General features: G+C 49.4%; 1 non-coding gene across 1 annotated transcript; it reads right to left on the reverse strand.

Moving 5' to 3' along the window:
* Nucleotides 1–7322: 7322 nt before the first annotated feature.
* On the reverse strand, nt 7323–7431 carry LOC120701719. Its single transcript, XR_005686274.1, has one exon. It is a non-coding gene; the product is annotated as a small nucleolar RNA R71 (small nucleolar RNA).
* Between the last annotated feature and the right edge of the window lie 4841 nt (nt 7432–12272).

The following is a 12272-nucleotide window of genomic DNA, read 5'->3' on the forward strand; positions in this document are numbered from 1 at the left end:
TGAGGTTGGAGGGCTGCAAAAGTTGCCACATCAGATTTGTGATGTGTTGGAGAAAAGAGAAGAGAGAGAAGAGAAGCGAGCTATTGACTTACATCCGGCTGATGCCTGGTTCCTAGAATATTTTTGAGATGGCAAGGTGGTCCAGACGTAATGATTTAGTCTAAATCTATAGCTACACTACTATGTTAGTGGGCTTTTAGTTGTATATGATGTGGCAAAAATATACAGCCCGTTGTTAGTTATATTATTAGCCGTGCTCTTATGGCATCGGTAGAAGCGTCGGCGCCTCTCTTGCCTGCTACTTAGCTGTGGAGCAGTAGGTATATGTAACTATTTGCCATCCTTACGGATGCCGCTCCTTCGAAAGCCCTCCCTCCTTACGAAAGCCCTCCTTATTTTGGCTCCTATAGATTTGTCATTCCTCTTGATGTGGGACTAACTATTTGCCAATACAAATGCATAGTTTTAGTGCACACTGTTATCAAGACCTGAGTCTAGTTAATTGAGCCTGCTAGGTGTTATGGAGATAGAAACTCGTATCTAATTTATCCACCACAGCAAAGTTGATGATATATATGATTGCGCACTTACTAATGATCGAGAGTATTTTAAGATCTACCAGATCGGTCTATCGGAGGTGCTTATAAGAGTAGGGTTTACGTATATGCTTTTATACTCCTGTTAAAATACTCTCGATCATTAGTAAGTACGCAATCATAGAAATATACCTCTGCTCATTTGGTACGAAAATACTACACATATTATCGTAAGTACGTATGCAATCATAGACTTATTTAACACACACACATATATATGTGCTAGTATATCTAATTGTACCTAGGTGGAAGCAGCACACATACACCATTTCATATAATATTTTTTGCGGTTGGAGAAGATCTCTCGTACGTTTACATATCTAATCATAGACTTGCTTTCTCCGTCCGAGAGAGTATTCTATAGTGAAGTCTGATCGATCCTCTATATAAATTGACTGCCAAACTTTCCCTCAACCATGCACTCGTCTGCCATCTGCTCCCTGCTAAACACATTCCTCCTCAACATATTCCAACCAAGAAAAACAAGCTGTAAGCGATCGGGTGATCTAGCCTAAGAGGGGGAGGGGGTGAATTAGGCACTCTTAAAACCTTAACCTATGGCTTCAACTAGTTTGCACAAAACTAAAACTAAATCAAGCTATCTAGATGTGCAACTATGGTTCTTCTAATGTGAAAACCTCATCCCAAAAAGAGTTTTGCAACCTATAGCCAATCCTAGCAAGATACTACACTAAGAAAGTAAAGGCACAAAGATTGCAATATGAAATGCGGAAGCTTAAAGAGAGAGATGAGAGGAAGCGAACTCTCAACACGAGGATTTATCCCATGGTTCCGATTGCCACAAAGGCGCCCCTACGTCCACTTGTTGAAGCACTCACGAAGAGTATCGCTTCCCGGCAATCAAGTTTCTTCCGAGAACACAATCACGGTCACCTTGATCCTGATCTCCACTAAGGGAGATTGCCCACGAAGGAGGGGTCTCCGTTCCCCGCACAAAGTTGTTGACGCCGCTCCACACCAAGCCGGAGGGTCGTTGACTTGTCGGCGAGCCACCAAAGCTCCAAGGATGGCCGGCGCACCAAGATACAATATTGGTTCACTCTAGAACCACAGCACAAGGATCTCAACCTTACTTGATCACTCACTCAAGAGCTAACCTAGCACTAACACTCACAAAACTTGTGCTAAGGACTAAGGATTTGATCTCTATGCTCTTGGATGTGTGTGTAATGTCTTGGGACTCCAGCAAACTCAAAATGGCCGGGGTGAGGCGTATATATAGGCCACCAAGTCTTGTAGCCGTTGCTCGAATGGATAGCTGAAATCAGCAAACCATTGGATAAACCGATGCATCTGCATGGGGTGGCGTCGGTTCATCTGATCACTCTCAGACCTGAAGTAGCCGTTGAGCTTCTGACGCACTGTCTGCGGAACCATCGGTTTAACCGATGACTGTGTGTCGGTTAAACCGGTCACTCACAGCATCTGAACTAGACGTTGATCCTCCTTCTTCTGCTGATGTCATTACACCGATGCTATGCTCCGATGAACCATCGTTTCAACAGGTGCTGAAGGCGTGGCTCCTGCGCGCTTGACATCATCTCTGGACAATAGTATGTTGATTGCACCGATGCTTGACTTGGCCTCGTCAATTCAACCGGTGCCACTGAGATTTTCTCACTTGGATCAGTTGGCACACCAAATTGCGCCGATGCATAGGGCGTCGGATCTTCCGACAACCATCGGATGCACCGATGCTTGGGCATCGGTTAAACTGGTGCTACTGATTTCAGTAGAACTCATCCAATTCAATGTTTCTTTGAGTTATTTCTTCGTGTTTTGCTTTGTATAGCCTTTTTACTTCATCCCTGGGATCTAGAAATGTTCACTCAATAAAACTATTAGTCCCATTGATTGCGTTGTCATGTGATCACCAAAATCACTCGAAATGGCATAAATGGTGCCATGTTCGTTACAATCTCCCCCTTTTTGGTGATTGATGACAACACAATCAAAGCAAGCATAAAATTTGCAAATATTGATAAATTGAACCACTTACACTTGCTTGGATGCTTACCACCATCCAATGGCGGCTTGACCTCCCCCTAAAACCATGATTCCCGCTTTTGATCCTCCCCCTATCTTGCTACTTCTCCCTCATGAGTTGACTTGATTCAGTTGTCATTTCTCCCCGTCTGGAATATACCTCTCCTCCTTGGAAAAATACCTTGCTTTGATCCATATTTCTCACCCTTTGGAATCAAATCACCTAAAAAGTCTTGCAAAGCAATATAGCTCAAGGAAAGATTAGCAATCTAGGGAGTTAGTCCCATGACTCATGATCCAATTATATGATAATGAAGATACCAATTGAAAATTAACTAGGGTGGATCACAAAATCACGGAACTAGCATGACATGAGCTAAGCTTTCCACAAATATGTGCACGAAAATGATAATGTGGAAATCAAGTGCGCAATTAGATGTTTCAACAAGAAAGCTTAGATCATATCATGCTCGGAGATAGCTCTAAAATAATAAAGAATTGACAATGGTACCAATTGAATGAGTTTAGAACCTTGCATACCTCCGGGGGTCGCTTTGTTTACCTTGCATGTACCAATTGAAAGTGACTTGCAACAATTGAAGTCTTTAGAAGAAGAGTACTTGGTACACCAAGGTTAAGAAAATATATGAGCACATAGCCTATGAACTTAGATATGAGCATTTAAGTTCAATAGAGCATGGCTCAGTATGCATGAAGCACAATTTATCTAATCACTCTTATAGAATTGTTTGTTCACATTGAGCGTGAATAACATTCTCTTAGAGTGTTAACTCCATCGTGAGACTACAAAAGATAAACTTGCAAGCATGTTAGTCTCAAAATCACAAGCCATAGGATGAACTCCCCCTAAATGTGTGCATTTAGTGTTTGAATCATCAAGCAAATGTATGCACATAGTTATTGACAACAATGGGAAGTTTACTCTATAGCTTGTGTTCATGGTACACATATGAAATACATACCTCTTGAAGTCCATGTACCATGAAGGGTAACCTTGTGTAGCTTTCTACACACTTATCAAACCATGTAGGTTGCTCATGGGTTACAATCATGACACAAGCAACCCACCATATATAACACTAGGAGATGCAAAACATGCAAACATCCTAGCAAGAGCAATGGAGCTACATGATGCTTGAATTGAAATCTAGCTACAATTACCTTATGGGGGACTTGGGCAAGAAATGCCCAAGTTGTGAGCTTAGCTTGTTTTGACTTAAATCTTCACTTCAACTTGTAAGCTAAGCCTCCAAATCTCCCAATGCCGTTCTTGGGCTTTAAGTCTCCTTTGCAACCCACACCATTTGAGGCCCCTTCATATTAGTGATGATGTCCTTGGGCACCCAAATGGAGTGGTTCCAACTTCTTTCCTTCTTCCCAACCTTGTGAGCAACCACCTTGCCATTGGTCTTCTTTTTAATCACATAGGAGGTGCTATTGCTTTTGTTCCTCCGGTTGGGCTTGGTGTAGATGAGAGAACTCTTGATTGTTAGCTTTTTCTTATTCTTCTCATCCAGAAGCTTCTTCCTTGGTTGAGGGTACTTGTTGGACTTGTGGCCTTCTTTGTGACACTTGGAGCAAGTCACGGTGGACCTCTTCTCAAGCTTCTTCACCATGTCTTCACGGTTATCTTGAGAAGGTTGGACATTGCTTTCTATGCCTTTGCCCTTCAATCTATACAAGTCCTTCATGAGCCTTTCTACTTCTCGCTTGAGCTCATCATTCTCCTTGGCAATGAGATCATCACGTGATTCTACAACAACATTTTCATAGCATTTCTCATTGCAAGGGTTAGAGCAAGATTCATCAATTAAATAAATGTAAGAAGTTGAAGCATCTATCTTAGATATTGAAATTGCACATGGGATAGTTTGCTTCATTTCCAAAAGGTCATTAGTATCATTAATGCTCTCAAATTTTAATTTAAGCTCTTCATGCTCCTTGCTAAGCAATTTGAATTTGCACATCAAATCTTCAAAATTTGTAGCAAGAGAAGCATTTAGATCTTTGAGAGCATTAAAGTTTTTTATTTCCTTTGATTGCATCTTAATTACTTTTTGGTGCTCATGAACTAAGTCAAGAAGTTCATAAATTGAAGGAGAGTCGGAGTCATCATCACTTACATCGCTGTCCATACCTTTGGCCATAAAGCAAGTGTTGGATGATGATCCCATGCGGGTGGTGAATTTCTTGCTTGATTCATCACTTGAACTTGCACTTGATTCTTCACCACTGCTTACTCATTCACCAAATGTGGCAAAGGATTCATGCTTGGACTTCTTCTCCTGCTTTTGCTTGTTCTTCTTGAACTTCTTCTCAACCTTCATGAGTTGATGGTGAGGCTATTGACGGTGCTTAAGTGCCATTTTCACCCGTCAACTATACTCAATAATAAAGGAAAACTACATGCCTTACTCACATATTTGTATCACTAACCTCGCTCCACAGTTGTTTTCGAGTTTTGTACATTTCAGATGAGCAGGAGCGGAATAAGACGAAAACACGCAGCAGACGCCATAAAACTACACAAAATATCGCATCCGGCGTTACACCCTTACAAAGAGGGCCCACATGTCAGTGGAAACGGGGCCTCCACGCAAGATGCACCAGAGGATAAGGATAAGGATCAAAGAATATACCATCCAGCAGAAGATCAGGCCAAGAGGCTGCCAGGTGGGGTCGGCCGACCCCCTGGGTCGGCCGAACCTGGCCTGGTTCCCGTCCAGGTGCACTTCGAGGAGGAGTGGCTGCCAAGGCACCTGATCACCTTCCATATGGGCGTTGGAGGGAAACCGACCTCTAGGGCTATAAATAGGCCTCTCCTCCACCCCCCTCAACACACACACACACACACACACACACACACACACACACACACACACACACACACACACACACACACACACACACTTCATTCCATTCTCTCCAAGAAGGCTCTCCTCTCTCTTGCTCTCTTAGCTAGGTAGTGGAGCTAGGCTAGTTCTCTTTAGCGAGCAAGTCGTCCTCGGGGTCGTTGAGCAATCCTCGGCTCCTGGTATGGCTTTTTATCCGACTTGTCAGACTTCTATTCATAATATAGAGTTTTGCCATGATTGCTTTGCTATCTTGATAGTTTATCAATCCATGCTTAGTTCATTCATAAGTTATGCTACGGTCTTGGTTAGGCCAGATGATCCGGGTACAGATAGAGGTTCGTTGTGCTTTCGGGCTTGCTCTAGTATTTTACTCGTCCATCCGATGGGTGGGAGACCTGGGGGCACTAGAGTAGTGACTTCATACACGAGCGTGGTGCTCGGGTATGCGGGATCCTTCGGATATGACCGTGCTCCACGGTGTGACTGGGGTAGACGGCAGGTGGTGACAGCCCTGTCCGTCCGGCGTAACAGCGGTGTTACGTTTAGCGTACTCCCCGATGTTCGGGTTCGGTGTAGGAGTTCATGCAAAGAGGTAACGGGACTGGATGTATTCTGGTACGGGACCTTTTCCCCGCTATCCCATTTTCCTGGCACCTGCAGTCCTAACCATGATCTAACATGACCCCAGCTTTGGATAGAAGCACTAGGACACCTAATCTAGCCTAAGCTCCAGCTGACTTGACGTAGGATAGAGTAGTTCTTTGTTTTATAGTTTTTCTCCTTTATTCCTTCCTCTTGGAGTGTGGATGTGTGCTGTGTCACATTACCCTTGCTTATTCTTTATCTGTACTTACCCCTGTTAGAGTATTGTCTATTGCTTGAGGCACAATGTCATGGTTAATGTTGAGTACAATATCTTTGCCGCTGCCGTCCTTTGGGACACAAATAAATAACGATACCCTTACTCTCTGGGTGAAATGCTACAACGGTATATCCGTGCGCTTGCGGATCCATATGTAATCATATTGATTATACCATGAGAGTGGCACCCCTTGGGTGCAGTTGCTAGGATGGGTTCGGCGCCCTCATTTCTAGTGATTGCACTAAGGACTGCCAACAGGCATTTCTGGCGCTGTTGCCAAGGATTAACCATTCCTAGTGATTGCGGTAAGAAATGTCAACAAGCATTTCTGGCGCCATTGCCGGGGACGACATGTGAACAAAGATATTGTGCTGATATTAACTTAGACCTTGTACTCAGGATATAGTCTTTACTTTTTCAGGCTAATGTCACTTTATGTCTTCTTTTATTTTTAATTTGAAAGAAGACAGGGGTAGTGTATGACTGGTTTCTCCCTGCCAGAAAACTACACAGACAATCCAGAGAGGCTCGTGAGAAGGGCACGACCTCGCGTCGTTCCTCCTCTCGCTATCCTCCCGGCACAAGAACCCATTTCGAAAGCACCACTCGTTCTTGAGGCTATGGCTGAAAAGACTCTCCGCGAGTTCTCCGTCCCCTCCACCGACAATGTGGCCACTGGCCCCAACATCAATGTCGGGGACATGAACTTCGAGCTCAAATCAAGCCTCATCAACATGGTGCAGGCTAGCCCATTATGTGGCAAGCCAAATGAGGACGCAAATGCACATTTGCAGAATTTTCTGGAGCTCTGTGACACCATTGTCATACGGGGTGTCGCCGCCGATGTTGTCTAGCTTCGTCTGTTTCCCTTTTCCCTCCTAGGGAAGGAGAAACAGTGATTTTATAAAGAAAAGGACATCGACGCCTGGGCCAAATGCTCCAAGGCGTTCCTCGCAAAATTCTTCCCGCTGGGCAAAATAAATGCCCTGCGCGGGAGAATTTCAAGTTTCCAGCAGACAGGGATGAAATCCATCACAGAAGCTTGGGAGAGGCTGCAGGAATACATCCTGGCCTGTCCTCATCATGGCATGGATGAGTGGCTCATCCTGCAAAGCTTCTACAATGGGCTCACAACGACATCTCGAGCCAACATTGATGCTGCTGCTGGAGGAACCTTCCTCGACCTAACTATGGCCAAAGCAAAAGAATTGGTTGAGAAGATGGTCTCCAATCTGGGGTGGAGCAATGAACGACTCCAACTGTAATATCCCAGATTTTTCCGGAATGTTATAAAGTCGAAAAATGTGAATTTCAAAAAAAAAATTCGTGGCAATGCTGTAGATATCAACTTAAGTAGGATTTCTGCCTCCCCAAAATCCTAGTAATTAAAAACTTTGTATAAAATTAAGGATAAGATTTGCTAGTGTGAGAATATTTGGAGTTATTGGATTTATTTGGCTCTACTTGTTTATTTCGATTTCAGATTTGGATTTATTTTATTGTGTGAATTTGTGTGGAAATTAAATCGAGGTGTGCCCCTCAATCTAATTTCATGTTCTAGCATTTGTGTGGGATTTAATTTGAATTGAGCCATTCAAATTAAATCCAAACTCTAACAACCCGCTAACCATCTCCAACCCTAACCCGCTAACCTATCCAAACCCTGACTCAAACCGACGAGCCCGCTAACTAGTCCAACCCGGTCCAACCCGAAACCCAGCAGCAGCCTACCCAGCTCAGCCCAGGAACCAAACTCACGTGGGCCAGCTAACCAACCGGCCTGCCTCCGCGCTGAAGCCCAACCCGCCGGCCTGCCAGTCTGCCAGCCTGCTTCCCCGTTCGGCCCGCCAAACACACGCAGGCCACAGCCCACCAACACGCACACACGCCGGCCTGTTCCCGCGCGCGTGGACCGGTCCGCTCGCGCGGACGCACCAGCACCGCCGCGCCCTTGCTTCCCTCCGCCCTGGCCCGCTGACCTCGCGGCCCCACCTGTCGGAGCCCTCCTGTTCCTCTTTCTCCCCCAAATCGGCAATGCCGCTTGCTCTACTTTTGGCCCGCGCGCCGGTGCCGCCTGCCTCGCGCTCGCGTCACCTGCCCGCGCCTCTCCGCGACAACGCGTGGAGGCTGCCTGCCCGCCGCGCGTGTCCCCTCTCTCCCCAATCTTCCGCACAAACACCACCCACTCTGCTCTGCTTTTTGCTTTTAACCGGCCGCACCTTTCACCACCTCTCACGCCGGTGCTGCCTGCTCGCGTCACCGCCTGCCGCGCGCCTCCCGCTGTCGGCCACCACTCTTGACCGCCTTTGCGCGCGAATGGAACCCTAGTGCTCCGCGCCACGCAGCCGTGCAATGCACGCCACGTACCCCTGTGGGTGTCCCCAAGCCACTGCCGACAATCCTCGGCGTCCGTGCCTTGGAGCGCCCCGCGCCGAGCCCCAAAGCCTAGCTGGCCGCCTATAAAACCCTCAGCTTCCACCCTTGTGAACCCTAGCCGCGGTCCTTTTCCATGTCCGCCGCCACCAGAACAGAGGAAGAGAGGGAGAAGGAAAGAAGAAGGGAGAAGAAGAAGGAGAGGAAGAGGAGGAGGAAGAGCAGCGGCCCGTGGAGCACCGCCGCTGCTAGACCAGAGCCGCCACCGACGCCAGGCCGACGCGACGAGGAGGAGGACGCCTGCTGCAGGACCCGATCAAGCCGGCGCCCCGTACGACGACCTCGACGAACCCGCTCGGCTCGGCACGGCCTCGCCACCTCACTGCTTCGACACGCCACCGCGTCACACAGTCGCACTCGACTTGACCTGGTAGGCCGCCATCCTGTCCCTGGCCTTGTTCTGCGTCACTGCCGTCGTGCCGTGGCTACGCCCACGCCGCGACGTCGCGGTCACGCTACACGCGCGCGCGCACCCGCCTTGGCCGAAAGGCCATGCTAGCCTCGCCACGCGCACCACGGCCCGCACAGCCTTGCCCCGGCTCCGCCAGACCAGCTTGTGTCACGTCGCCATCGCGATGTCGTGCGCGCGAACACCTGGACACCGCTCGACGTGAACATGTCTGACTCGCGCACACGCCACGCTAGCCAAGACCGGGCCCCTCTAACCCTTGCACCCACGGCCTGCGTTCTGCCCTGCGCACGCCGTGCCACGCCGTGCGTCGCGCCATGCACGCGTGTGCTCTAGCCGAACGCGCTGGACAGGGCAATCTCACCACGACGCGCCGCGTCGCGTCCACGCCACACGCGTTCCGCGCCGCGACCCGCGCAGCCGAGCCCCGCTCCGCTTTGCCTTTCTGGGCCACGCGCGACGCGTTCGCATCGCGCCTTGGGCTTTGCCGCCCCCAAACCTGACCCTGCTTCGGCGCTACCTTGCCCCCGCCGAAGCTCCGCCGAACCCCAACCTCGATGCTGGAAGCCCGACAACGCCGCCGTGGACTGGAGATGCCGGACTCTATCGCACGCACAAGAAGCCGTAGCCCCATCGCCGACTTCGCCTCGTCGCGCCGTTGGACCTCCACCCGAATCATCGTCGCTCTGCCGCCGTTGGAGCTCCGCCAAGCCGCCCAAGCTGCGCTCCATCGCCAGAGAAGCTTCGCGTCGCTGCCACGAATCCTGTGCGCACAAGCAACCCATGGCCCCTACTTGCCCGCACCGTAGCTCCAGCTCCATTCCGCCGTCCGCGCACGCCTTCTGCAGCTCCGCCGAGACCTAACCCTACGCCCCTATGTCTCTGCCGAGCCGCCATCGGAGGAGCCGCCACCGCCTAGGGAGGAGAGGCCGTGAGCCATCTCAGCGCCGCCACCGCCGAAGAAGAGCCTCACCGTCGCCGCGCCTGCTGCGGTCTACGCGAAGGAAGGGGAAGGAGGGAGCCAAGGAAGAAAGCAGGGGAGGAGGAAGGAGAGGACCGACACGCGCGCCCTACTCGCCAGCGGCAGCCAGCGCGCTGTCGCCCCGGTCCCGCGATCTAGAGAGAGAGCCTTGTTTTCTGAACCAAAGCCGGGCCGGCCTGCTAGCAAAGAACCCAAGCCGGCCCGCCTTCCTGAGCCGAACCTAGGTCGGCCTACAAGCCACAGGCCGAGCCCCTCACTCGTGTGAGCCGAGCCTTGATGGGCCGCCAGCTTGCTTTCGGCCCGTTAGCCCTTGCAACCTTTTTCTTTTTTCTTTTTGGCTTTAACTTACACGCGGGCCCCACATGTAAGCGTCTGACGTGAGGCTTACCGGTGGAACCCACTGACATGCGGACCCCACTGACCCAGTTGACCAGTCAACGGTCAACGTTGACTTTGTCAACGCTGACGTCAGCAGGGCCCACTGCTGACGTCAGCAGAGCTGACCCTAAGGTGACGTCATCGTGCCACGTGGCACGCTCTGGTGCTGCCACGTGTCACCTCTGTGTTTTTCCTTTTCCGATAATCATTTAGTAATTCCAGAAAATGATTTAATCTTAGATAATTCCTAGTAATTCAACCGGAGCTCCGAAAAATATGAAACCAGTTTCATAATTCTTCTACAAGCATGACCTATGCATTAGAATAGGTTTTGTTGTGAGTTTGATCTCTTTTGAGCCTGTTTTGTGCATTCTGCACTTTGGCCCCTGTATTTGTACGTAATTATGATTAGGTCCTGATGAGAAGAAGTTGACCGACGTCCCGGACGACCAGAAGATCCAGAAGGACTACCCCGACACCCGGAGGACCCAGAAGGACGTACCCGGAGACCTGAAGCCCCGGAGGACCTGGAAGACTATGAAGACCTATCAGGTTCACGCCTGTCCGCGATTGAATACCTAATAGGCATTGCTTGCTAGATACGCTACGCACCCAAATTGAGTGTGATGAGATGAGCTTGCATGGCCATTTATTTACTGAATTCCTTGTTTCCATACTTAGAAATGATTTGTTGTATGCTATTGCTACTATGAGTGAGTTTTGGGGTATGGGAATATATGATGTGATAGTCCTTGCTTGCTGGAAGTTGCCTCCACTTATATGGGAGTTGGTGATTAGGTTACAGCGGGGGCGAGCGGACCCTTTTCCCTGATCTTCGGACCGGGTTGACGGGATGCTAACTTTGGACGAAGACGCTCGCATCAGCTGGATGAAGGACTTGACTTTGTGGCTCTGGTGACGGAACTATGTCAAACGTGCACACCAGTTATCCTTTATGAGGGGGGACCCAGCTCGAGCTAGCTATGCGCAGCACCATTACTGCAGGAGGATAGTGTTTCAGTGTCAGGGGGAGAGGGTAGGATCCTATCGCCCCCTATCGCAGGATCCATGGAGATTCCATTTTAGATAGCTTCACAGCCCCGGGCGACCTACTGCGGGAAGACGCGCCCCAGACCGGGAGTAGGATGGTGCCGTAGCCGTTAGTTTCGTTGACTGGTGCCTCGGAGAAGGTCGGGTCGCTCCCGGCCGGATTCGTGGCGAGTGGGTACAGGTCTACAACCCCTACAGGGTGAAAACTATACGTATAGCCGCGTACTCGGTTATGTACAACTCTGGATCTGGCCCCACAAATGTAGTTAGAACCACATATACTTTTCTACCTCCCTCTAGTACTACTTTTCCTTCTTGGATAGCAGCTGAGGTGTGGGGAGAGGGAGTTCCCGCACCGAAACAGGGTTGAGACAGTTGTAGTGGAAGATAGGAGACCGGGAGTCCGGGTTGCCGGAGCTGCCCATGTTGAAAGGTGTTTGGATGACTTATATATATAATGCTTGCATTAGGAAAACATAGCCTACCCTTGGCATTACTTTTATACCATCTGCATTCACATAAAGCTTGCATACGGATGGTGATGTGAACCTATCCCATCCTTGGGGATAGCCTGATAGATGCAGGATCCGAGTGAAGGAGTCGACAGGACGACAAAGGAAGATGATGTGAAGGATGGCCCGAGCTACACTCCGAGCTGCCTGTGGAGAGGATTCGTGAA

This window comes from Panicum virgatum, chromosome 3K, assembly GCF_016808335.1.
Source record: "Panicum virgatum strain AP13 chromosome 3K, P.virgatum_v5, whole genome shotgun sequence".
NCBI lineage: Eukaryota > Viridiplantae > Streptophyta > Magnoliopsida > Poales > Poaceae > Panicum > Panicum virgatum.